Source organism: Papaver somniferum, unplaced genomic scaffold (assembly GCF_003573695.1).
Source record: "Papaver somniferum cultivar HN1 unplaced genomic scaffold, ASM357369v1 unplaced-scaffold_125, whole genome shotgun sequence".
NCBI lineage: Eukaryota > Viridiplantae > Streptophyta > Magnoliopsida > Ranunculales > Papaveraceae > Papaver > Papaver somniferum.
This window is the reverse complement of record NW_020621603.1, coordinates 2,071,083-2,097,743: the sequence shown is the minus strand read 5'-3', so window position 1 is coordinate 2,097,743 and position 26,661 is coordinate 2,071,083. Positions and strand designations below refer to the sequence as shown.

Sequence of the window (26,661 nt, the reverse complement as noted above, 5' to 3'; positions counted from 1 at the left end):
TGTCTAAGAGATTTCTTAAGATGTTGTATAAACAGTGACAAAGTCGAATTAAAGCAATTCTCGTTACTTTTATCAGTCAATTTAGAACGCCGAGACTTACGGTCAGATGCAGCAATATGATTGCTAAACTGGTGACTTTTCTCTCTTTGTTCAAGTTCAAGATCGAATATTTTCAACTTTCCATCTAGGGTATTTCTGGATAGTATATCAAGGTTATTTCCTTCAATGATGACATGCTTCTTAGAATCGTATCTAGATGGCTGCGATCTGAGAATTTTCATCACAATGTCCTTTTCAGGAATAGTCTTACCCAATGCAAATGATGCATTAACAATTTCAGACACTCTGTGATTAAACTCATCAAATGAATCCTCATCTGCCATACGAAGGTTTTCCCAATCGGAATTAAGGTTTTGAAGCCTAGCTTCCTTTTCACTGGTATTACCTTCGAATACGGTTTCTAAGATATCACACGTATCTTTATACCTAGTGCAAATTGACACATGGTGCTGAAGATTTGGGGTAATGGCATGTATGATGGTATTCAAACCGTCGTATTTTTGCTTTGCAGCAAGTATCTCAGGAGCATCGTATTCGCCAATATTTTTTGGAACATTGACGTTACCTACTGCAACAACGGGAGCATCATAGCCATTAACAACATATACCCATGATTGAAAATCACGCGCTTGAAGAAATGCACGCATAGCATTTTTCCACCATAAGTAATTCGAGCCATCGAAGACTGGTGGTACGTTAATAGAGATAACACCTTTATCCATACAGTCAGATCGCTACAAACACAGATTTTTGAGGTCTTGAACGTGTTTTCCTGCTCTGATACCAATTAAAAATGTGGGGGTACAACAACCTCACCCAATATTTCGATTAGCAATTTGTATGGACTAACTCCAATATACTTTTCAAGAGAATCAACTAGACAGTCAGACTCAATCTTAATAGAATGTATATCGAGGAGTTAATATCTCAATCTCTTGATTTGATTACTCAAGCAAATCTGCGAGTCTTTATCAAATACAAGGATAATAAACCTGGACGGTACCAAAGACAAATGTCCAAGGATCAATCAATTTCCAATCAACAACCAAAAGTTGGATTTCACTATTGATCGATACAACGCACAACCTGTGATATTTCAATTATATAACAAAATATAACGCGGAATAGAAATAACACAGACACCAGAAGTTTTGTTAACGAGGAAACCGCAAATGCAGAAAGACCCCAGGACCTAGTCTAGATTAAACAACACATTGTATTAAGCCGCTACAGATGCTAGCCTACTACAAACTAACTTCGGTCTCGACTGTAGCTAAACCCTAATCAATCTCACACTGATTCAAGGTATAGTTGCGCTCCTTACGTCTCTGATCCCAACAGGATACTACGCACTTGATTCCCTTAGCTGATATCACCCACAACCAAGAGTTGCTACGACCCAAAGTCGAAGACTTTAATAAACAAATATGTATCACACAGAAAAGTCTACAAGGATAGATAAATCTGTCTCCCACAGATAAACCTAAAAGTTTTGTTCTGTCTTTTGATAAAAATCAAGGTGAACAAGAACCAATTGATAAACTGGACTTATATTCCCGAAGAACATCCTAGTATTATCAGTCACCTCACAATAATCTAAATCGTATGGTAGCGAAACTAGATATTGCGGAATCACAAACAATGAGACGAAGATGTTTGTGATTTCTTTTTATCTTTCCCTATCGGAGATATAATATCAAGTCAATTATTCCTATTGAACTCGTACGATAGAAAATGGAAAGATCAGATCGCTCAACTACAAGAGAAGTAGTTTCGTCTGGATTCACAATCCCAATGAAGTCTTTCAGTCGTTAATCGACAGGGTCTCGAGAAGAAATATACGATTAAAGGAGAATCGACTCTAGCAAACCAACTAGTATCACACAGGAGGTGTGGGGATTAGTTTTGCACAGTTGCTAGACTTCTCCTTATATAGTTTTCAAATCAGGGTTTGCAATCTTAGTTACCTTGGTAACAAAGCATTCAATAGTCACCGTTAAATGAAAAACCTGATTTATCCAAGCTAATATCTTTCAACCGTTAGATCGAAACCTAGCTTGTCATACACACAAATGAAATTTATTCATTTAGGTTTGAGTAACCTGAAAAGGCGAGGGTACCCAAATATACCTCAAGCTAAAACTTTTCCGACCTATAAGTCCTTTCCCCGAAAGTGATTGTCTATGAATACGAGATCAAGACAATACAACTAATCGGTTCACACTTCGTGTGATCGTCTATGGATACGAGATCGAGACAATACGACAACAAAGTGTGTTACTTGATAAAAAGGTTCGCACTTAACCAAACACAATAGGATTCACTTATCAAGTAATAGGAGATTAACGTTTGTGTGATTTACTTTAATTATAATAAAAATAATTATAATGCGGAAATATAAAGTAAATGACATGGCAAGATTTTGTTAACGAGGAAACCGCAAATGCAGAAAAACCCTGGGACCTTTTCCAGAATTGAATACTCTCAGGATTAAGCCGCTACACAAAATTACACCTAACTTCGTATAATTGAGACCAAGTAACTAACCCTATAGTTCACCTAGTTCCGTCTGTATTCCCACGCCTCCGATATATGAATAAGTCACGTACTTCGAACAATCCCTTTGGTTCGTATTCCAAATAGTAAAAGGAACAAGAAATCTGTTTGGTAACAACTCTATTCAACCAAGTGATATGAGTCAGACAAAGGCTCTTCTGTTTATCTTAACATAAAATCCTTCCTCAGGTCTAGATCTATCTTATGTTCAATCACCCGAAGGTAATCGGTTAAGATTAAGCAAACAACACCTTTAATCCCAAAAGAACCGTGTTGATGCCGATCAACTCAATTAATCAATCCAATCTACCATAAGGATAAACCGATTATTAATTGGATCCACTTTTCCCAAACAAGTATTGTGCACATCAAAGATTATAAAACCCAAGTCAGATCTTCAATATCTTCTTTGTCTTCAGATCTTCTATAATCTTCAATAAAAACCTGCACACAATCACTTGAATCTCTTGTGATCAATCACGCACAGAACGGAGTCTGTTAACAATGGATTATCACAAGATCGTCTTTAAAACTAAAAACAGTCTAAAGACCCCTGTCGAAACTCTGAACTAGTTTGAGTGAATCTTATATCAGAAGAGAAGATTCTCAAGCATAAACAAACTAGGTGCAATCATATTTCAACCACCGTTAGTCAATCAAATTAATCGAAAACAAAGATAAACCGCAATTATCTAGTTTCCCACCAACGGGTCGCGCTAGAGCTTCTCAATCCCAAATAAGACTTTAAAACGAGCGGCCGTAAGAGATTTCACCTAATTAGATTACTCTCCTCTCCGATAGGCCGCTACACCAGTAACAAAGACAAAAGAGGAAGTCTATTGTTACAAAGGATTAGTTTGCTAGAAAGGTAAACTCCGTGTATTTATAGACAAGGAAGTTTGGATACCAATGAATTTCAAATACCGAAAATATTCTCAAGATATTCATAAAAGCACAGATTCGGTTTTCATAATTCCTGGAAATGCTCTGTCCAAAAATATAATCGAAATCTCTTGGAAAATCTTAATTAGCAAATGCACATTACTAATTCCATAATTTCCTTCCAAGATAAATTAATAACCTTAATTAAAATATTCTTAACTTACTTATGTTTCGATTATGGGATTCTCTTCCATTTATCCTTTAAGGAATATCTTTGAACAATTATAGAAATAAACATTCTCAGCACGTGTTCAAAGTTTGTCGATATCTTTACTTTGTAAGTTCTCTTTCACACTTACAACCTTGAAACCGATTTTCCACACTTCCAAACGAGTTTAGAATTGGTTCATCTGACTTTCAAGAACTATGTGATTGATCAAACCAAACATTCAATCACACTCATGGGTTTGCGGTTCTACCAAAACAAGTTTCGGTTCTACCTCCATGTGAGTACTAAGCATAGTCACACTAGCTTACCAAAGATATGGTTGACTAGGTACTAGGATCGGTTCCCCACATATATATGGTATCTAACTTATATGTGTTGCACCCCTTCAGAGTATCGGTTCCCCTTTCTACTTTAAATTTGTTGCACCCCATACAAGGATCGGTTCCCTTATTGCACTGCACCCCTTACTAGGATCGGTTCCCTTCGCCCCTTACAAGGATCGGTTCCCCTCTTCCATTGGCAGTCACAAAACCAATACATACCAAGGTGATTACTTAAGATTGGTTTTACTAATAAAAGTTCTACCAATACAAAAGTCAGGCCTTTGTGAATTAGTTCTACCAAGAACACAACAAGTTGTAAGCGGTTCTACTCTATCACACATATTGGTTGTTCATAAGATATGCAATGAATAACAAAACCAATAATTCCCGGCAATTTCCTTTTCGGTTCACAAAACAAGTTTATAAACTTACTTCCTTAGAACACATGTAAACATTGTACCCTAGGATGAAATCCTCACCTTATACCCATACATAATCTCGATAGCATTCAAATGATTATGGCGATGTCTTATCTACAAAGTTTAATGGTTAAGCAATAAACCTCGTATTGCATTCCTTAATACTATGTCTATCTAGAGTTCAAACATGCTTCGCAGTTATGTTTTCAATATGCACGACTTGAAAGATATGTTAGGGAATGAATCAGTTCAAGTCAAATATCACTAACCTCAAGTGGAAGGATGATTGTAGTTGTTGTAGCTCCTCGCTTCTTCACATCTTCAAGACTTCGCAATACTTGTAATGTCTCATATCCTAATGCTTTCAAGCTAACCTATACGAAGTTTAACTCTAGTACATAATCAAGCGACTCTTAACATGAGTTTTGGTTCACTAAAATATGACAACCAAACTTGACATACCAACGCTTGGTGGGTTCAACCGAGCAATGCTCTAACATAACCGTACCTAAACGTGTACATTGGTTGGTTCACAAATGGTTGACCAATGGTTATCCATATGAGTGCTTTCATATCAACCGTATTCATCTTTCTCATAACTAGTTCAAATGACTCATAAGAACTAGTTCAAGAGTTGTTCAATTGCTTAGATCTTTATGCATAGACACAATTGAAACAAAATCGGTTTGATTCATTTGAATCAATTCATGAACAATATACCCACGGTTTGCAAATATTGCATTCCTTATAATTTATTGTTTTAATTCCATGAACTACCGATTTGAGAAATAACCATCTTGGGTACGCGTACAGGTATGCATACCTTAGCTACCGGATTTGAGTTGGTTTTAGTTTCCAAACTCAGTAGACTTTTTCGGGTAAAAAAGGTCCGCCAGTACGCGTACGGTTCACGTACCTAAGGTGACTGGTTTTTGAGTTCGTAAACTTCAAACTCAGCAGAATTTCACGGACTTGAACTTTCGCTAGTATGCGTACGGGTACGCATACCCAACATGTCTCCTTCACCAATACCACATGCACACATATGCACGCACTTGGTTTCCGGCACATGGATTTATACACAAATGTGCGAACACACTAAATGCTTACATCCATGGGTGGTTACATATTCTCAACTCTACATTTCAATTATTGAAACATTCTTCTATAATGTTATAACAGTCGTTAGACATAAAGAATCGACTATCGTCATCAAAGCTATTTTCAATATTGAAACGTCATCATGACCTTCGTCACGGGTAAAGATGAAAATGGTTAAAGCAAAAACTTACCAACACGTATTTCGAGAAAAAGATAGGGGAGTAAACTCGGCTCGAAATAGCAAATGTGTATGTATGAAAACTATCATACTTATACGATTGTTGTCTCAAGAGTAGGAGATAGAGTAGATAGACTTTTGAGTGACAAGATGATTTCAAGTCTCCACATACGTTTTGGTCGGATGAAATTCCACCAGTTCCTTGAGTAGTTCTTCGTCTTTGCAAGATAATCGACATGGAGTCTGGAGCTCAACTATTCCTAACCATCCTAGACCGAGACTTAGTCATAACTATACTAGAAATCAAGACATATAGTTTTGATCACTAACATTGACAAACATGCTTGATATAGCAACGCATGCGAGTTCGACCGAGCAATGCTCTAACACATCAGGTACTACGGGTTTCTTTCTGGATCCGCTGGTGACCTCCTAGGATCCCCCTGGGGGTCACGAGCCCATAAGGAAGAATAAGAGGGCAAAGCCTTCATCCTTACAGAAGCATCCTAGACTTCAGGTCCTTAAGCCTGCTGCTAGTTTACCAACGCCACAGGTATTTATTTTGCTTTTGTTATATTTCATTTTCTTTGTTTTGTTGTTTTTGTTTGTTTTTTTTTGGTAAAAATGGGTGAATCGTACGTTCTCAGGAAGATCCTTTATCCAATCCCTTGGGGTAGAAGGCGTCCTCTTATTTGATGGAGAAGTATCTCAACATTCCTATGAATGATTGTTCTGAGAAGAGCCTTGCTAAGAAGGCTAAACGGCAAGTGACTAAGTTGTTTATTTCCCGTCCTTGTTCTTCTGCTAATGTTTTGCATCTGCGTCCCATACAGGCTCGGCAGAGTAGTGCGTCACGGTCCCAGCGAGGTACTGGTGGTATCCCGCCCCCTTCATTCGTGGATCTTGTGCAAAATCTCGACGCTAAATTTTCTAAAGGGGCTGGTTGGGTATCTCAGCGCCTTCATATATTATATGTTAATCCTTTGTGGGAGGAAACCCTTCGTGTTGGGGCCAAAGCTTTAGAGTCTCCTAGTGACGTGCTACATTCGCCAAGTCCTTCTGGGTCGAATCGGTCGGTTTTAGGTGGGTTCTCAACTCACGTGGCATCCCAGCCAGATCATTTTGGAGGTGGTTACTCATTCTCTGCTTGACCCATGTACCTTTATTTAATGTCATCTTTTTTGCCTTTCTTCTTCTTTTTTTTTAACTTATATATCTGAGTTTCTCTTCGCAATGTTACTTATTATTTGTTTTGTAGGTTCTACGAGTGATTCCGGGTCTTCTTCTGGTTCCCAGCGTCTCGTCCGAAGCCTTGTGATCCCCCACTTAGTTTTGAGGTTGGTCTCTTCTTTGCCTGTTTTTCTTTTTACTTGTTTTTATTTATCATTAGTGCTTCCCTTATACGCTGCGCTCTTACATGTTTATCAGAGCTTACCCATCAACATCATTTTTTTAATCGTTCTTGCGTATGTACCGATTTTCAGGATATGGGTAACAAACGTAAAGAAACTGGAAAATATGAGGGATCTAGTATCGAAGGTGGGAGGCGTGTGAACCCTGATGGTAATGGGCCTATAAAGCTCGCTCGGTTAGATGGTAATAACTATGCATTAGTTGATCATCCGGAAAAGCACCCCAACACTTCTGAACCGTTATCGATCCCTGAGGATGCGAAGTTTCTCTTTTCGAAAGTGGTAGATGTCACCGAGTCTGGTGTTGATCCTACCACTTCTAAGATGGTTCATGGATGCCATCTTCCCTGGCTGCCACTTATAGGGATATTGTGGAGCGCAAGGGTGGTCAGATGGTAAATGAGGGTCTCCTCGATATGCAGACTTTATGTTATATGAATAAAAATCTCCTCGAGGTAGCTGACCAAATCATGTGCATGAAGGATGGTCTTATTGACACTAGTGTGTTGAATTGTTGAGAGACTACCATTCGTGCCGCGGTAAACCTCGAATTTTAAGTAAAATGGTTGGACGAGTTGCTGACGAAGGTGAAGGATCGTAATGACCCACGCGTGCACCTCCCGGGTCATATTGCTAAGTTGGAGAAGGAGTTAGTTCACCTTTCCAAGGTAGCTTCTTACAAGAAGGTAGCGTTAAACCAGCTTACCGCCACTGTGGGGGCAACGACCGTTGCAACCCAGCAGGCGGAGATTGCAGAGGAGAAAGTTCGTGTGGAGATCGAGAAGAAAAGACAAGAGTGGTCTACTTGATTACGGATATGTTAGCTGCTTGAGGGGTGAATATGATTTTGATTCTACCCATCCTAGTCACACCAAATGACAACACTTTATAGGAGTGGTATGAGATAGAACCTTTTTTTTCCATTGTACAACGTACCTCCTTTTATAGACTTTCCCAAAAGCCCTTCCTTTTATGACATCATGCTATATGTCCTAAACCTCCTTAATTACCACTAATGTCATTCTTTCTAATATAACTGTTAGAGCACTGCTCGGTCGAACTCGCAAGCTTTGCTATCTCAAGCTTTTTTGTCAAGTTTAGTTGCCAAAACTATAAGTCTTGATTTCTAGTCTACTTATAGCTAAGTTTCGGACTAGGATAGAAAGTGTAGTTGAGCTTTAGACTCCACGGCGTTCATCATGCAAAGACGAAGAACTACTCAAGGAACTGGTGGATCTTCATCGACTAAAAGGTATGTGGAGACTCGAACTTATCTATCACTCAAAAGTATATCTACTATATCTCTTATCTTGAGAAAAAAGTCGTATTGTTATAGACTTCGATTATACACATTTGCTATTTCGAGCCGAGTTTATCTCGCTTATCTATTTCTCGAAATATGTGTTGGTAAGCTTTCGCTTTGGCCAAGTTCATCTTTACAAGTGCCGAAAGTCATGTTGATTATTTCAATATCTTGAAAATCGCTTTGATGAAAAATAGTGTGTGAATAACCTCTATTTAGCATCCTATAAGAATGTTTCAATGATTGAAATGAGAGTTTAGAATATATAACCTTGAACGGATATAAACATTGTATGTGAACTCATACTTGTGTAAGTCCAAAATCCTTGAACTAAAGTATGCGTACTTTACTGGTTCAGGATGTACGGAAGCTAAGTACGCGTATGCGTACGCGTACTGCCGGAAGTTCACATCCCGTGAATTTCTGCTGGAGTTTGTGAACCGAAAACGAACTCAATCCGGGTACTTACGTATGCGTATCGGTATGCATATTTGAGTGGGTTATTTTCTAAAAACGGTTTATTCGTGAACGAAGACATATATTGTGACAGTACAAACCTTTTCTCGGATTTAACTAAGTGAAAAATACTAGAACCCCCTACTATATGGGTTCAATATATAGAAGCCCCACTAAATGGATCCTTCACTGTCAACTCCATTCTTTCACATTTTGATATTTCTAGGCCCAAAACTTTAGATTTCAGGGCTTATTAGTAAAGCATATTTTCAATAATTCCAGAAAGGCCCTTTAGTATATATATAGTTAATAAAACTGGGTTTAGTTTTCATTTTCAGTTTCATTTTCTTTTTCACTTTCTCTCTCTTTCTCTCTCTCATTTTCTATTGCTCTCTCTCTTGGACGAAGAAACAAGCCGAGAACCCGATTTCTAGTCGAAATTTTCAGTGAGAAATGATTTCAGAACTTAGATCTAAGCTTTACAAACAAAGATCCTGATTATCAAATCATAAATTCGAAATCAACATCAGTTGTTCTTTGGAGATTCAATGAAAATCAATGGATAATCATCATCAGCAGGAACTGAATCTGAAGATTCTCCTAGAAAATCAAATCGAACAGGTAAAATTTCAACTCAATCGGTTGATTTAATTCTTAGATTTCGATTTTTAATTTTTGAAAAATTATTTGGGAAACTTTAATAGTTTGATTTCAGTTCAAATATGTTACTGAAATAATAATCAGAGTTGGATTTGTTATAATCTCACCTCAATTTTACTTTTGAGAGAAATTTTTCAAAGAAATTTCAAAGAAAAATTTCTAGGGTTTCTGAACAAAATTCGATCTATCATTTAATCTCTTATCTCGATCTAAAATTGGTTTTCAGATTCGAAAATTTTGAATCATTATCCGTTTTACCTATCTATTTGATACGAATTTCATTTTACTTTGATTTTCGAACTGATTTGAGCTCATCCTTGATGTTATTTTCTCTTCGCAGATTGTTTAAAGTTCAATATGTATTTGCTACGTTCAGTACATTGTCTTGAAGATGAAATCTCAATGAATGAAGATACCTGGAAGCTAATTTGATGTGTAGCTACCAAAAGAAATTTTAGCCAGAGTTTGTAAGTTTCTGTGTCACTCTAGTCTATGTTAAGGTTTCTAATATGCATCCATATTATGAAAGAAACACTAGTTTTTCCTCCTTCCTCCTTTACTGTATGATTATACTCGAGGACAGACCAATGCCATTTGTTTTTACTTTTCTGCCTCCAATACAATATACAGTAGTTTCTGCTCAACTCTTGTTCCTTTTGGAGAGAGATAACAATAATAAATTGTTGAATCTACCTTAAATGGCACAGTCTAAGGTGATGCTTGAAGATAGAGACAACTTTATGTTAACGAACCTTCGAAGTTTTCAAGGAAAAGTTGTAGCAGTGGTTGGGATGGCTCACATGGATGGAATTGAACGAATGTGGAAGCGGGCGGAGGAGGATGACAGGAAGCAACGTCTGTTGGATCTGAAGTTGCGGGTTAGCCATGGTAATTTCACTTTCTTGGTTTGTTTGTAGTTTGAATAGTGTGCAGTATGCTGCATATATCATTTGACTGATACCAATTGTACACTAGCTATCAGAAAACCTATCCTTCATGCCATGTGTTTGATATGTTGTCTTTTTTATCAATTATATACAACAGAGCCAGTGATATGACAAGTTGGATATGTTTGTCCATTCTTGATTGCATTAGTAAATCCTTTTGCTGGTGTAATTTGAAAGATACACTATAAAACAACTGGTTGGAGTTGTGGGTTTGATTTGTCGTACAACAGTGAGAATGTGTAACCTCCAGTGACACATGACAATTTGATGTGTAGCTGCTAGTTACACATGTCTAATTGGATGTGTAACTTCTAGTTACACATGGTAATGGAATGTGTGAAAGTTTGAGTAAACCCGGAATGATACATAGTTCAGTTTACTAGTTTGCATATATGCATGAAATAGTTGCAAACTAGATATTAAACATTGTATCATTTTGTTGTTGCTCTTAAAATGATACAAGTTTAGTTGTATAATGTGAAAGAGCAAGTTTAGTTGGATATTTGGAATAATTGCATATGGTCACCAGTAAAACTATCAACTATATAAGTGTATCCATTTAAGATACATGGAAGTCTTATTTTTCTAGCTCAGGACCTCATGTCTCTTTACCTTCATTTGAATAATGTGAAAGAGCTTCATGTGCCTGTGCTTTTTCTGATGCTTTTAAATGCAGGATGTCAAAATCCCGGAGGGGGTTGATGTTATCATTTAGGAATGGATGGGATACATGCTCTTATATGAGGTTTGTAATGACTTAATTTTCATGGGGAATAATACCTACTAGTATAAATATGACAGGTATGTCGGTCTCTTAAATAAGTGCTCCAAAGATGTTTCTATGTTTTTTCCTGATGTTAGAATGCCCTTTGTCCATCAACTTTCTGTTTTTATCCCATCAACTTTCTGTTTTATCCCAACTGGTTTCTAACATTACCATGTCGGTGCATATTCTTTCATGTCATCTGAATTATTGTTCTTTTTCTTTGTAGAGTATGCTGGGTAGTGTAATTACTGCCAGAGATCGTTGGCTTAAACCTGTAGGGCTTATTCTCCCATAACATGCCACGGTAATTCAATTATGATTTGATCATCTAACATATTATCACATTACATAACATCTGTATAGCTAGTTCATTGAAGTTGACCTCCTTAATTCTTTAACATACTCCAGTTATGATTTAGTAAAGGACTTCTTTATTGACAGACCCATCACCTGATAAAAAGCTAAAAAGAGAACATCGTCGTCGTCGGGAACCTAATGATTTCAGTTATTGGAAGTGCCCAAACTTGCGAGTCCCCATGCTATTCTCTGCTGGTGACGATGCAAAGCTGTTTGCATATTCTGCTCAGGATTTCACCAACTTTTCCCCACATGATATTTGCCCTGCACCACAAAGAGTTCTCATTGAGTTGGTGCAGAATACACTGATAGATGGTGCTTCTATGATATTAGTTAAGAACTCCAACTCTTTGGATGTTTCACTTGTTCACTTAAAGAGTGGCAAGGACTCTAGAAAAGGTGCAAGGACATCATTGTTTACTAGCATTAAGAGTTGATCGAAGATAATATGCAGCACCATGTCTTGTAGTGGAATGTTGTTTGCGTATTCCGACCATGAGAAACCACACCTTTTTAAATATTCCAAACCTAGAAAAAATGCTTCTACACTTGCCAAAAAGGAGTTACCCTCTGAACTTTCATTTGCTCATTCCATGGTTTTCAGTATCGATTCTTCAAAGTTGATTATTGCAGGACATGATAGAAAGATTTATGTAAGTATTTCAAATAAATCTATCTCTTCAATATCTTTTTCTGTTGATTTTGAAGTACTTAAGCCTTTTGCTGTTAGTGAGCATACTTTATGCTCATTAATTGGCAAGAAATAACTAAAGCTCAAGCTGTGAGAAAGAGGAGTTAAATGCCTATAATGTTGGTTTATAGGGTCTTACAAATGAAGTGACACTTGCATAGTAAAAAATCTGCACATAATTAAATTACGAATTCTCTTTAAAGAGTGGTTGATAGAGATTTAGTTAGCTGTATAGGGTTTATCACGAGATTGATTTATTTTTTAATCAGTTCTTGTGCTTTTGCAGGTTGTTAAAGTTAAAAGTAGGAAACTTTTGCATACTTTCACACCTTCTCGGGACCCTAACATCAATTTACCACCTAGTGAGCCACCCGTAACAAGGATGTTCGCCAGTTCAGACGGACATCGGTTGTTAGCTGTTAATTGTTTTGGTGATATATATATCTTCGATCTTGAGAAAAAAAGGTGAGAAATTTCTCTATTGCATTCGGTAGTATTTCAAAATGCTTGTTGTTAATTTTTACATTCTGATCGCATGTTCCATGGTAAGTTCGAAATATATTTTTATATTATAGTGTTCTTTTCTACAAGCTTCGTTGTAAGTTTGGTTGGGCCTGCTAGTGTCACAATCAAATGTTTTCTATGGTTGCTCGTTGTGTATGAAGTTTATCTGGTCGAATCGCTGCCAGCATATCTGATTCTTTTCCAATCTCAAACTTTTTAAGTTGTTTCCAAGTGTGTCTCATCATTTCATAAGTCTGTATATAGAAAAACACTTTTGAGAAATTTGTTAGTACTGGGAAAAATACTCATTGTTACTTAAAGATACGTATTATACAATTACTATTTTGGAACAAGTTCTACCTTCTGTTGGGGGTGACAAGACGTTGCTTTACATTTGGAGATTGTTGGCACTAGACGTTTTAAGGTGTTGGGTTCCAGTTACTGCAGTACAACTATTGAAGGTAAAAACTGAACTCTAAGAACTTTGAGTGTCTTATCATATGTAACTATTTATGTCACTATATGCTAATTGTTATTGAATTATAGGAAAAGTATGGAACCTTCTGTTGGTAGGAACCTATCTTTGATGAAATTTATGTTGCTATAATCATGTGTATCTACTAGTTACACATACTTTCTAGCATGTGTATCTGCTAGTTACACATGCTTTTAGGATGTGTAATTGATGGTTACACTTGCATTTTGGATGTGTAATTGCAGATTACACATGCATTTAGGGATGTATATCTGCCATGCATAGATGATTTTTCTCTTAAACTGTACATTTCAAAAGGAAAATAATGTAAATTTGCTTACTTTGGGTTTTGTGGTTTGCAATTGATGTCCTTATCAACAGCCTAGCGTTGAATTGGCTGAAGACTTAGGGATATATATGGTGTCTTTTGATAGAGCTAGGTTTGGAGAAAATGATCTGAATCGAAACCTACAGATAAGAGCTTTAGATGTAGAAGAGCTTGCTGACCAGTTGGGTCTAGGATCAAAATTCTATGTAATTGGATTTTCTATGGGAGGCAAGGTGACTTGGGGATGCCTCAAATACATCCCTCACATGTATGGTTTTGCACCTTCACTTTTATCTTTATTGAATTTGATTTGCTGAAAAAAATTGTTGCACTATTGATATGCACACTAGTACTGTAGAGGTAGCACTTTTATGCAAAAGGGATTTTCGGTGGTACAAATTTTTGCAATGCTACTGTTTCGTACGAGTTAGGTGTAAGACATTAGACATTTTATTGCATTATATGGATGTGTAACTCTCAGTTACACAAGTCAGGTGCATGGATGTGTAACTCTCAGTTACACAAGTCAGGTGCATCTGTAACTCTCAGTTACAGTATTCAAATGCATCTGTAAATCCTAGTTACACTATTTAAATGCATGTGTAACTCCTATTTACAGTAGTTAATCTTCTCACATCATGCATTTATGTGTTCTATGTCCTGGTCTGATATTGGAATACTACTCAGGCATGTATGAATAAATAAAACTTGCGTCCTTTGTTTATGCAGTACTGAGATGCTTTCCAGTTTGAACATCCCCTGGGTTATTCTCAACCTCTCTGAAAGAAGGGCTTTGTTAAATGAATCAAATGAAGTAATTAGTTTGTTTTTTTTTTTGCACAAAAGCTTAATTGCTATTGTTATGTACAACTCTTGTGGCACAACATTTTTTGCTTTGGTTTTTCTTAATTTTTATACAGTTCCGTAACATTGATTGGATGCTTTTGAAATATGGTTTTGTAGTTCTTTGGAAAGAAAGTTGCATATGCACGTTTTCAAGGATTTAAGGTGATTGCTGGTGTCAGTGAGGCTCTTGAATAACGAGAGGAGGGGCACAGTTTGACTGTTGAGGCTGAACAAACAAAACCATATTTAGAATATTACTCCGTATGTGAGACTCTTCAATTGCAGGTACTTCTTACCCACAAATGCTAGATACTATTTAAATTCTTTAAGTCCAACACTTGCCTGAACATTGTTGCTTCTTTACCTATTAAGGAATCATCATCTTGAAAATATGTTTTTTTAATGATGTACTTTAGTTTTATGTAGTTGGGCTCCAAGCATTGAATGTGTGTTCTGCGAATTTATTTCATGTTTGAAACCTTGTCTGCCAATAAATCAGAATTAGCAAAAGAACTAATTGGTACTTAGTTGTAACATATGCGTTACAACTGTGAATATCACAAGTAAAGTCAGTAAGCTGAGTACACAAGTCATACGTAGGTGTAACTCCTAGTTACACATGATATATGCATGTGTAACTCCTCTTTACACTAGACAGATGCATGTGTAACTCCTAGTTACACATGCTAAAATGAAAAAACTTGCAGCCAAAAAATTCCTCTTGCTAGGTATCCAAGTCATATGCATGTGTAACTGTCAATTACACACGACGGCTGCATGTGTAACTCCCAGTTACACATGCTAAAATAATTTTGCCTTACAACTGTTCTATAATTTTGCCTTACAATTGTTCTATAATATTTATTTTTTTATAGATCGAGATATTTGAGATTATCAGATGAAAGCACTTCTGATTGCTTGTTGTTATATTTCAGGTTTCAGATAACTTCATGCTAATTGCTTAAATGTGGTAATGGTCTCGCTGGAATTGGACTTGACGCTGAATACACAAATCAGATGCATGTGTAACTCTCAATTACACTAGATAGATGCATATGTAACTCTCAATTGCACTAGACAGATGCATGTGTAATTTCTAGTTACATATGCTACGAAATTATTGTAAATGAATATTAAAGTAATACATGTCTTTTTTGTATGCGTTTTTTTATGTCTATTTTTTTGATGTGTAACTATGCATTACACATGTCATAAGCATGTGTAACTTCTGGATACACATGCCATATGCATGTGTAACTTCTGTTTACACATTCACACTATAATTTAATAATTTTGGGCCTAGATTTAATAATTTTGGGCTTAAATTTAAATTTTGTTTAAATTTGGGGCTTGACAATATATAAAAGGGCATGGATGTCTTTTAATAACTCGGGACCTAGATTTAAACTTCTTTTAATTAAGGACCTCATATTATGGGTTACCCATGGATTGGGCCTTAGCCTAATTTTCCCTTTAACTAAACCTGTTAGAGTAAAAGCCAAATTCTGCACTAGGTGTGCTAAAAGTAAGAATGAAAATTTAATATTTGTGTGGCTTTAGCAATTTATGGGTTTATTCAAAAGAGTTTGAAATTCAATCTTGCCTCAATCTTAAATATAGGTGCCTTAATATATCTCCATACAAGGTGTACCCATGTAAGGAAGCAGTCAAGGGCAATTTGGTCAATGGACCAAAATTAATGAAAAAGAAAATAAAAAGAGAAATAGAAAAGGCTTTGGTTTTTAATCCCTTTCAACACTTTCTCTTCTCTTCCTAGTTTTGTTTTCTCTGGAATTTTCTAACGAAGGAACTCTAGAATATTTGTGTGAGAAATCAAAGAGGTCGAACTTGGAATTGATAATGGATTGTTGCTATCAGCGTTTAATGAAAGAGGAATGAAAGGTATGAGAGCTTCCTTGTTTTAGTTCTACTCAATTATGACCTAACTATATTTTGAGATGTTTTGATCAAAGTGAGCTTGTATTCTTGAAGTTACTTGGATTTGGAACATTGGGTAGTTTGCAAACATAATCGATTTCATGTTTTGCTAAGTAAATTTGGAACTTTAGGTAATTTAGGGTTCTTGATGGAAATCGGGGATTTTGCTCCATGTGGTGTTATTTTCTTTGATTCATGGCATGTTATAGTGATTAGCTCAATTTCGTCTAATGCATGCTTTTAATTTCATGCTCAAATATACTTGACACGATTGAATGAAACTAGGGCTCATGTTGGAATTTGGGGTTTTCTTCTAACTCAATGTTACTCCTTTAACTTGCACAAGTAAATCATATGGGTCTGTGTTAATTCCTATATTCATGTTTTGATTGAGATTGTTTCTCAATTCCTTTTTAATGGTTGTTTGTGTGGGGTTGGATTGGAACCTAACCCTTCTTTTCTTGTCACCCTGATATTCAATGGGAGGATTCCATTTAAATTGTGTTTTAAGAATCTGTGAATACCTTCTCTTAATGAAATTATCATTTTACTATCACTGACTCTTGGAAGCTTAGTTGAGGCAATGAAACCTTATTTATGAAATTCAAACTTGTCTTTTTGACATATAAGGCATACGCATCATTAGAACTATAAGTTGAGATCCAACCGTTAGAATTTAGTGATTTTCGGATATGTTATTCTTAGATATTTCAGGAAAACTCGTCTAAATTTTCAGAATTATCAGACATGGGGAAGTGGCAGAAACTGCTGTACTACAGAGTACCATACTGCAGAATTTGCACAACCTGGCAGAGTTTTTGAGGTTGAAATGAGGCACCTAGACTGCACGGATTTTGTTGATTTTTGGATATGAAGAACCCATTTTTGTGATTAACAAGCTGTAAAAATTTCAAGGTAAATGGATCACGTTAAGTACCCCAAGTAGGTTATTTGCTACAGTGAGGTCTGTCAGAAATCAGTCATGTTATGCCATATAAAATCAGTCGTGGCTTGATGGCTAACCGTTACTTTTCTATAAAATTTATGTATAATGTCTTTGTTACAGTTTTGAACATATGGTTAAAATCTCGTTACGATCCGATCAAGGGATTGTTGTCTTCTGGTTTATGATTAAAGTGGCACCGAATACACTAAAACAGCTGAACTCGATCGAGTTACTATGCAAAGGTATTCATGTTGCTTGGTTATTATTGCTGCTTTACACTTTTATGAAAATGTTTTTCTATCCACCATGTAGTAGTTGTAAACCTTACTTCGACTCCATGCTAAAGAATAATAGGTGGACTTTGGTGGTACCGGATAGATCTTAGTGTATGTCGGCATCATTTGCTTCCGTGTTGACTTCAACAACATTTCTAAGGAGAGTTGCAGCAGCAACAGGTTGCTAAAGACAAACACATTTAAGGATGGAATGATACCATGGGACTAAGAACTAAAATCCTCTGTAGTTATTAATTAATGTAAGCCATGTCGTTTTATCTGTCAATTCATTTACGGTGATATTACATTAGCGTATTAACGGATACAATTCAATTTTCATGCTCTATTGAATATATCATTTGGTGGTGTTTGAGTTGATGAAGGATTTGTGTGTAAAAGTGGAAGGTGATCAATTACTATCTAAAATTCCTTTTGAGGTGTTTGACAGTAACCATTGAGTATGAAAATTAAGGTGAACTATATATCTAAAGTCGTCATGAATTAAGACTTGGATTATGTGTTAGTAGAACTATGTAAGTGGAGAAATACCCACATGAATTACAGATTAAGTGAATTTGTTTATTACTGTTTTGTATTTTGTAGCACTTGGGAGTGTTAGTGGTGAATACTAGTGGTATCTATTTCGATATCCTGGTGTAGTTGGTGTTTAGTTTAGTAACTTATGAGATGGTGCTGTCACTGGGTAATGTTGCTTTAATTTTGGATAGATCTTATATAAAGGATGATTCTGGACTAGGCACTGGTAGCTGGTATCTTTTGGTGGAGTCGTGTGTGCGACATGTACTGGTATGGTTGTTTGGTGAGGTCGTGAGAAATGAATTTCTCCTTAAAGTATATGGATTGAATGCCTCCCAATTTCAGAGTGCTAGAATAGTTAACTCCTTTAATCATACTTCTGAATTTATTAGCTGTGTATTGGTTTGAAAATGAAGATAATACTGTGCATCATTCTGTATCGGATTAATGATACAAAGTGTCGCATTGAGATTGGACTTAATGCGATCTTAAACTATTTATGTGGTCTTTCAGTTATGGCAATTTGTGCACAATCCTAAATGTGCACTACTGTTGAAGGGGTAAATAAAATTACTAGTTAAGATTTAGTTTATATTTGATCTGTGGATGCTCGGTATACCCATTTCTTTTATAGTTTAAATATTACTATCGTTTTCGTAAACTAAATTTTGGCGTAGACAGTGGAGAATATATGATGGTGAGTTTGGGATGGAAGAATTGAACTGCAGGTCAAGGGGTGGTTGTTGCTATGCAATTCATACCATCCACAGTAGAGATAACTGCTGTAGACAGTGGAGAATATATGATGGTGAGTTTGGGATGGAAGAATTGAACTGCAGGTCAAGGGGTGGTTGTTGCTATGCAATTCATACCATCCACAGTAGAGATAACTGCTGCCATCAAGGGTAGTTCATATTATCTAATAAATTCATGACGAACTACGATCGTGCTTGATCCCTTCGAGCAACGGAGAGGGTACGTAGGCAGCCGCTTTGCGGTTCAGCACAACTAAGCAAGGTTGTTCATATCATCTGAAAGTGTTGGTTGCTGCTTGGCAGTTCATACTATCTATTCAGAGATGATTGCAACCTTGCAAGTATGTATCATTGGCAACTGGCCAATGATGGCTGGTAACCAGAACTACCATAATCTGGCAACTGGCCGTCTATTATTTTGGACAATTGGCTCGTGGTTGTTTGGCAACTGGTCGTCTGTTATGTTTGGGCAATTGGCCCGTGTTAGTTTGGCAACTGGCCGTCTGTTATTTTTGGGCAATTGGCCTGTGTTAGTTTGGCAACTGGCCATCTGTTATTTTGGGCAATTGGCCCGTGTTAATTTGGCAACTGATCATCTGTTATTTTTGGGCAATTGGCCCGTGTTAATTTGGCAACTGGCCATCTGTTATTTTTGGGTAATTGGCCCGTGTTAATTTGGAAATTGGCCTTCCGTTATTTTCGGGCAATTGGCCCGTGTTAATTTTGGCAACTGGCCGTATAAGTTATTGGGTTGGCAACTAGCCAAATTTTATTTCAGGCAATTGGTTGACTCTTATATTTTATTTTTTTTGGAGATTGGATCCCTCATGGAATTTTATGAGTATTATGATATGGGACATATGCTCATAGAATTCCAACTTTGAGACCAATAAGATTTTTTGTTTATCAGGATCTCAAGTATATTGTTCTTGGGATAATTCAATGAACATTTTGCAGGTTAAATGCGAATTGGTTCCAAAAATTTGGAAGTCCGGTTTCTTGAGTGGCGTATCAGGGAGTCGGAGGTTGTCAAGCGGGCCGAAACCCGGTTCCTTGGAAGTCCAGATTCTCTGGTCTGTCACATATATAAACTAAGGAATGCATATTTGCAAACCGTGGCTATAATGTTCATGAATCGATTCGAGTGAATCAAAATCGTTTTTGCTTCGATTGTGTCTTATATACTTCTATGAGATCTAAGCAATTGAACAATTCTCTAACTAATTCTTTTAAGTCATTTGAACTAGTTATGGTGAAGATGAATAAGGTTGATATGAAAGTGCTCATATGGCTAACCATTGGTTAACTACTGTTGAACCAACTAGGTGTACACGTTTAGGTACGGTTACATAAACCTAAATTGAACGTGCATTTCATTTATGTATAACAAGCTAAGTTCGATCTAACGGTTGAAAGATATTAGCTTGAATATAATCAGGTTTTCATCTAACGGTGAATATTGAATGCTTTGTTACCAAGGTAACTTAGATTGCAAACCCTGATTTGGAGACTATATAAAGGAGAAATCTAGCAACCGGGAAACCTAATCCCCACACCTCCTTTGTGATACTAGTTGTATAAGCTAGAGTCGATTCTCCTTTAACCTTAGGTTTCTACCGAGACCCTATAGGTTAACGACTTGAAGACTTCACCGGGATTGTGAAGCCAGACCCAACTATTTTCTTTGTAGTTTCGTGATCTGATTTTGTTGTTTCTATCGTGATTGAGTGCAATCGTAAGATTGGCTTGAGGTTAATTTCTCCGATAGGAAAGATATAAAAGTAGTCACAAACATCTTTGTCTCATCGTTTTTGATTCCACAATATCTTGTTTCACTAGTCGATTAAGATTATTGTGAGGTGATTGATATTTCTAGGTTGTTCTTCGGGAATATAAGTCTGGTATATCAATTGGTTCATGTTCACCTTGATTTATCAAGACGGAACAAAACTCGTAAGTATTTCTGTGGGAGATAGATTCATCTATTCCTGTAGACTTTTCTGAGTGATACAGATTTGTTTATTAAAGTCTTCGACTTTGGGTTGTACCAACTCTTAGTTGGGGTAAGATCAACTAATGGAATCAAGTGCGTAGTATCCTGCTGGGATCAGAGACGTAAGGAGAGCAACTGTACCTTGGATTAGTGTGAGATTGATTTGGGTTCAACTACAGTCCGGACCGAAGTTAGTTTGTAGTAGGCTAGTGTCTGTAGCGGCTTAATACAGTGTGTGTTCAATCTGGACTAAGTCACGGGGTTTTTCTGCATTTGCAGTTTCCTCGTTAACAAAACTTCTGGTGTCTGTGTTATTTCTTTTCCGCATTATATTTTGTTATATAATTGAAATATCACAGGTTGTGTGTTGTATCAATCAATTTTAATCAACAACCTTTTGGTTGTTGATTAAAATTGATTGATCCTTGAACATTGGTCTTTGGTGCCGTTCAAGTTATTTCTCTTGTATTCAATCATACTCGCAGATTTCTATTTGTTTGAGTTGGGATTGAATCGAGAAATAAGAGATATAACTCTTTGATATGCTTTTTATTAAGATTGAGTCTGACTGTCTAGTTGATTCTCTTAAAAGTATATTGGAGTTAGTCCATACAGATTGCTAAGCGAAATATTGGGTGAGGTTGTTGTAACCCCACTTTCTCAATAACCTTATCCTTTCCCATTAATTCCCTCCTTATCCTATCTTCCCCATGGGTACTTCTCAGTGGACTTGGGCTTTAGCTCCCAAGTCCCCATGTTTATGTTGGGTTTGGCTTCCCTTTAGGGGCTCCCTAGTCCTGTTAAGGGGTAATAATTTTCATGTATCAACAAAGATGAACCGAAGCTTTTGGATAACTTCATCAACAAAAGGTAAGTGAAGACTGAACCACCTTTTTCTCATGTTATATTCACTTTTTTATCTTTGAGACGTTGTCGCGTAACTAATTAGACTACCATGGATATACAAGAATTTCGAGTCAAGTTTATCTTGGTAATTAGTTCTCGAAATATAATGACTAAGCTTAATGAATATTTGTTCATACTTGATGAATTTCAGTTAAGGATAATTTATTGTTCGCAATCAAAATCACGATTCAAGTTTTATCAATTGAAAATAGCCTGAAACAGTGATATGTGTCATTGATATTATTCGGGAATGTTTCGAATCAATTTAGAGAGAAATATAGAACTATTATAGATTTGTATGTAAGACAGTGTTATCAGTCTTACAAACTGGGAAAACTGTAATAAGTTTGAAGTCGTATTACATGTAATCGAACACGTAGCAGAGTCGTTATATGTTGACAAACATATTTATGCACATCGGCTAAAAGTCTGTTAACTCGTGAACCGGATCGGCATACCCATAAACAAACCGAAAAGGAACTATGGTCATACCGGTTTGGTATCCACATCAGTACGCGTACCATAAAAGTTATGTATTTCAGAACTTGGTTTGTGTATCCATAGCGGTACGCTCACCAAAATACTTTTTTGTTCTCTGGAGCTGGTTATAGTCTTAAAGTACACATACTGGTACGCATACCAAAATAGTTCTGTGAACTTCGAAACTTGGTTGTGCTTAATAGTATACAAACTGGTAAACATACTGTGACTTACCTGACTCACGAACAACTATGATATTTGTACTTTGTACAACTACTAACCATGTCGATTATTTTTAAATGCAATAAAATTATTTCTACAAGATAATTAGCATTTGATCAAATCTCTAAAAACATTATAGACTTATTTGATCACATGGTTGTGACTCAAGGTTAAAGTCTTAAGTGTTTATATAAATGAATATTAAGCTTATAAGTTCAAATCGACTAGTTTCGGCTAACCACCTTGAACATAGTCTTATACTCGGTTACGGTTTCATCTAACCAGAGTGTATATCTTGTTTATGTAAATCGGATTCAAAGATTCATCTAACAGTGGATATTGATTGTTTGGTTTCAAAGTTATCTTAGCTTAAACCTAAATCAACCCATGGTTTGAATGTCTATAAAAAGGGAACTTCAAGCAATTAGGATCTTTGAATCCCGACATTACTTTTCTAGATGTGTCCTAGTTGTAACTAGCGTCGTCCTCTTCCTAACCCTTTTTAGGGTTTAACGACTACCAAGACTTCATTGGGATTCGTGAATCCAGGTCCAGTTATCTTTCTTTGATAACTCGAGTATCCTGATCTTGATCGATTGTTGAGATGCTCACTTGATCAAGATAGATAGAAATCATCAAAGTTTTATTCGTCTCAGACTTTGTTGATTCCACAAGTTTTATACTTATGAGGTGAATAATAATCTAGGATGCACTTCGGGTTGCATAAGTCCGGAATTTGAGGTTAGCTAGACTTTGTCTATTTTTATCGATTTCCATCACCTTGATCAAAATTTTTGATCGTAAGGGAAATCACATAAAAGCTTAATTTGTGGGAGGCAGATTGGCTTAAAGTCTTCAATTGAGTTGAAGCAACTCTTAGTTGGTATGACGTCAGCTAAGGAATCAATTGCACGGAGTCATTCTAAGATTCAAGAGGCGTAAGGAGCGTGACTATACCTTAATCAGTGGGAGACTTGGTTAGGGATCAACTACATTCTGGTTCGAAGTTAATTGGTAGTAGGCTTATGTCTGTAGCGGCTTAATACAGTTTGGTGTTCAATCTGGACTAGGTCCCGAGGTTTTAATGCATTTGTGGTTTCCTCGTTAACAAAACTTCTGGTGTCTGTGTTATTTCTTTTTCCACATTATATTGTTTATCTTTATAATTAAAATATCACAAGTTGTGCGTTAATCAATCATAATAGATACATCCGACCTTGCTTGTTGGATACAACTTGATTGATTATTGGACATTGGTCTTTGTTACCGTCCAAGTAATCTCTTTGTAATTAGGTTCAAGGACTTGGTTCTGTAAACGTTCTAATTGCAAGAGAGAGATATAACTCTAGATATATTCTTTGATTGAGTTGAACTCTCGGAATTGTGTTGAGTTTGTCCATACATATTTCTTAAGAAAAAGTTGGTGGTGTATTTTGGTACCCCGCGTTTTTACTCTAAGGTCATGCATATTATTTGGTAAGGGGAAAAAAACCGGGTGCATCATATCCGCCCGACTCGACTTAATGATAACTCGACCCGTTAGAAGGCGGGTAGAGTGTGGGTAATAAATTTAATCACCCACCATAAGCAGGTAAGGTGGCGCGTGAGACCAAACCCTACCATCCTACCGATTATGCACCCCAAAAGCTTCTTATAATAGACGAGGATTCTTTGATTTTAAAGCCTGATAAAAGAAGATGCTTTCTAGTAAAGAGTGCTTATAATACTCTTATGAGAAACATGAAAGAACACAATCATCATATTGCAACTGTTTTCACCAATGTATGTGAAACCCTCTGGAAGACTAAGCTTCCTCATATAAAAAAACTATTTAGTTGGAAATGCCTATGAAGTATGGTCCTATCCAGAGACAAGATTGTAAAATATAAGAATAATATTAAGGTCCCCTGTAGTCTATGCATTACTCCTATAGAAACCGCTAGATATTTTTTTATTGACCACCCTTTTGCTAGATTTATATGGTCCGGGATAAATGTTTGCGTCAATGACGTTCTAACTTCTAGTAACTCTTTTTTGAAGTGGTTAGTGAGTCGGTCTTTTCCGCAGGTGTTGTATGTGTGGGACATATGAGTGCTCCTGAGCATGTATCTTTTTATTGTCATAGGGTAGATGATTTGGAAGGACAAGTGTTCTCCTATAATCCAAGGAACCAAACCGAACAAAATACTAACCATCGAGAGGATCTTACTTCTTATAAATCGATGCAGTAATTTTCGAGATAATTATTCCTCTCATGTAACTAACATAGTCACTAGTAACTCTTGTTGGATACCCCTGGTTGAAACTTCCAGAAAATCATTATTGATGCTTAATTTGTAAAGAGACAGGTCTAGCCGGTATAAAACTACTCATTAGACATTTTTCAGGGTCTTTTTCTGGAGCAAAGGAGAGATTTGTTGATGGAGGGTTGATACCTAATATGGAGGCGGAGCAGCTAGAGCGCGCAACTTTAAAGGAAGCTATCTTATGGGCTTGTTGATATGGACTATGAAAGCGTAGTGCTTGAATATGATAACGAACTGTTAATTAAATAAGTTAATGGTGGTCTGCCTTATGTTCGCTGGCTAAATCATAGTGTTATTTTATAAATTAAATTTGTTTTGCAAAATAAAACATTTAGGTCTTGTAAGTTTATTAAGGAACAAAACAACGGTGCAACCATTACAGACAATCTCGGTCGAGATATCACCGATAATGCCCACTCACCCGAGACGAGACATGATATATCTCCGTTAAGGTATTTGGCCGATAATCTCGGCCGAGATAGACCTAGACGAGTTAGCTAAGATGGTTGATATTAATATAGGGACTAAAAAGAAATCCTTATTCTAGAGCTTCCAATTGTTGCTCATTTTTTTTTGGGTTTCATCTCAATTTTATGTCTTACTGTGTCATGTTCAGTAATCGATGATATGATGACAATTCGCTGAGGTTTGAGCTTTGCAATTCTGAAAATTTGCATCAAAATCAACAACTCTTTTAGATTTGAGCTTTGCAATTCTGATTTTGAATGTCAGTTTTATCCGTTTCATACAAATGTCCGGTTTTTGGTGATATTCTGAGTTTGTTTGGTAGTACTTTAGAAAAATGAGTACTAGTTTTATATATTAATAGACGTTTATGTGGAAAACGTTTGATATAATAATTATATGTATAAAACTTGGAACCAAGAGTTCACCGATAATCTCCCCGATATAAATTTGTACAAGTTCTTGGTCCCGAACGAGACAAACTAAAATCAGATATTGACTATATTTGGTGCAATAAATAAATTAGCTAAGAAAACTAAGGCTAGCAGTATTGAGCTTGAGTTTTATAATAACTTCCTTCATGCCATTCAAGTCTGGATTTATAAGGATTTACAAGCTATTTATGTGCAATTTTATCAATGAATTTTTTAAATTAAAAAACAAAATAAATTACAATAGTTAGCACTGCAAATAAGGATTTTGTTATGATAGTCAAATTATTACATAAAAGAAGATTGAAACACATAAAAATGGTGTTAATTTGCATTGGATATTGCAAATATTAATAATAGATTTTTCAAATTTGTATTTATAGAGATTGCATTCTCCAATGAAAAATAACATCACGTAACATATTTCTTAATTATTTTTTGAATTTTTCAGTGCTATCGGTTGTTATTTTGTGTATGGGTGCACGAAATAACAAAACCCAGACAAAAATCAAAATTGGGAGAGGTAATGATTATTCTCCACTTTTTTTTTTCCGAAAACATTCACTAATAGGACTAAGCATAATGGCAATTCCTATGATGATTACCAAATAGAAAATGTTTGTGAGCCACGTGGATGAACAAACACGATTTTTCACTATGAAAAATCAGAGCAAAATGAACAAATCTGGTTTTTTAGGTCCCACTACTATTTCTTTTTAATATAAAATATTTTATAGAATAAAATTAAAATATAATATTTATGTGAGATAAAATAAGATATAAAGTGAAATAAAATAAGATAAAGAATAATAAAATAATATTTGGGAAATGAAAATTTTACTTGGCGGTTATGGAAGACCCGCGATCCTCCCGAGGATTTGGTTCACCCGCACGGAATTGGTTGGTCCGTGAGG

General features: G+C 36.2%; 1 long non-coding RNA gene across 1 annotated transcript; it reads left to right on the top strand.

Annotated features, from left to right (window-relative positions):
- The first annotated feature begins 16,254 nt into the window (after window positions 1-16,254).
- On the top strand, window positions 16,255-18,088 carry LOC113331237. Its single transcript, XR_003350841.1, has 4 exons — window positions 16,255-16,395; window positions 17,168-17,346; window positions 17,498-17,619; window positions 17,724-18,088. It is a non-coding gene; the product is annotated as an uncharacterized LOC113331237 (long non-coding RNA).
- The last annotated feature ends 8,573 nt before the right edge of the window (window positions 18,089-26,661 follow it).